The following is a 2,500-nucleotide window of genomic DNA, read 5'->3' as shown; positions in this document are numbered from 1 at the left end:
AAAAAATACAGTAACACACAAACGTTTTTCTTTTTTTTGTGTGTGTGTGTGTGTGTGTATGTACGAACAATCTACTTTTCTATGGAATGGTTAGGTTAGGTTAGGTTAGGTTGACCTAGGTTAGGTTAGGTTAGTATGGTTTAGGCTACGTTAGTTTGGGTTAGGTTAGGTTAGGAGTTAATGGATAACGTAAGTTTCACGTTAAATATCCTTGCTTGTATGTTTCTGGAATTTTACCAAAACACTTAATTATCTAAGTGTCAAAGACGAAAAAATCACTAACATGTATCTTACCTCTTTAAGGCGGCAACGCTTATATTTAATCATTCACAAAAGGGGCGTTAATCTATTGGCGGGGTAAATACCAACCCAGCGTATTTCAATCTCTCTACTACGGCGATGTATTTGATTGATTTTGTTCTAGCTGATGCCAGACGATTTCATTCAGCTTTAAGATGAAGATCGAGCTTAAAAGGAATATTTAATTTAAATAATTTACTTCTGTTCCCCTCACCTATTTTCTCTCCTCTTTTATTCTATCTTTTTTATGTCATCTATTGCATCAAGGCCCCATGTGGTCCAAACTGCATTTTTCCATTTTTTTTATTTCAATTAAGAATATATATATATATATATATATATATATATATATATATATATATATATATATATATATATATATTGATATAATAGATAAGTAAATAAGTAAATACGGTAAGTAAACAACTAGATAAAAAATTATCAATGACTTCATCACAGGGGATTTCAGCATAACTGAAAACCTCTCAAGGGGGTTTCCTTTTATAATTATACTTTTGTACAAATAATGAGCCAGTGTATTACTGTTCATATCATACGAAGTGGAAATGAAGGAATTATTCGAAGCTTCACAAAACAAATTAAAACCTGGTCTGGGATTAAGCCAGGTAGGTGATGTCCGAGAGCAAGAATTGAAATGTGCCATCCTTTTTACTTAATTTTATCTAATTTCAAGCCGCTGGATCTACCAGGCCGATGTTAGGGTCGCTTCCCCGCCTGGCCAGGGCTGTCGAGAACCAACGAAAGAAATACGCAGCGGGTCCCGGGGATCAAACTCACGACCACCTGCTCATGAGTTCGACACGGTTTCCACTGGGCTACCACGCCGCCCTAGACATAGAAAATAACATGAAAAAGTCAGGACAGGCAAATGTGGAGGAAGATAAGAGAAACGTTTAAAAACGTTGAAGGGGCTTGGAGAAAAAGGAAATCTGGTGAAATAGAGAAAATTTAAGACCAATGGAGACGAGTGAGAAGATAAGAAATGAGTGAGAAGATAAGAAACGAACGAGAGGATAAGAAACGAATGAAAAAATGTGAGACAGTGAGTGAATAAGGATGAGATTTTTTTAAGACGAAATATTCCTGGAAAATGGTGAGGAAACTTGAAAATTTAGATAAAAGATTTTAATCAATGGTTATAAAATTTTGATTAATGATTATAATAAAAGTTGATAATCATAAAAAGATAATTCATGTATATAGAAAGTTAATTAATGATTACAATAATAATATTGGGGAGAAGATTAATAACGATCAGTAAGAGAAGATAGTTGCTAGAATTGGATGTATATCTACAAACAGAAAATATCAGAATAGATTGTTCTGCTTGAATGAAGACAAAAGATACATACAGATAAGTAAAAAATCAAGACAAAACAGTCGATGTTAACACAAAGTGGGATCAGGTACATGCAAAATGTTGAAAGGAGATAAAATACCATAACTGAAAGGATGAAGATGTACTAAAGATAACATAGGACAAATACGAAATAAAGAAAGTGTTTACACAGGATGAAATAGGCCACATGCATGCACTGGAAGACATAGGGAGTGTACTACAAACAAAAGACACGTACAACATACAAGGCTGAATGTGTTTTATAGGTGATATAATAGAGAGGTTATACAAGCTAGCAAAAGCCACATATAATATGTCCAGTGCATATTCTATACAGCAAAGTATATTCACTGAACAATAATACATCCACAGTAGGGCAAAAGACAGAATAACGACAATCATACACAGGATAACAAAGGTCACACACAAAATAACAAAGGTCATACACAGAATAAGAAAGATCTCATATAGGATAACAAAGACCACACAGAATAACAAAGGCCAAACACAGGATAACAAAGGTCTCACACAGGATACCAAAGGTCACACACACAGGATAACAAAGGCCAAGCACAGGATAACAAAGGCCTCACACACGATAACAAAGGTCACACACACACAGGATAACAAAGGCCAAATACACGGCAACAAAGGCCAAACACAGGATAACAAAGGTCATATATAGTATAACAAAAGTCATAAAAAAGATAACAAATGTCATACACAAGAAGACAATAAAACCCAGAAGATAACAAAGGCCAAAACAAAGGATAACAAAGATCACACATAAGACGGTATACGACCACTGATATGATGGGAAGACATTCCCGGATAAAGGCG

The sequence above is a fragment of the Oratosquilla oratoria genome, chromosome 14 (genome assembly GCF_046742065.1).
Source record: "Oratosquilla oratoria isolate Oo_2021 chromosome 14, ASM4674206v1, whole genome shotgun sequence".
NCBI classification, from domain to species: Eukaryota; Metazoa; Arthropoda; class Malacostraca; order Stomatopoda; family Squillidae; genus Oratosquilla; species Oratosquilla oratoria.
The sequence above is the reverse complement of the archived record's forward strand: the minus strand, read 5'-3'. Positions refer to the sequence as shown.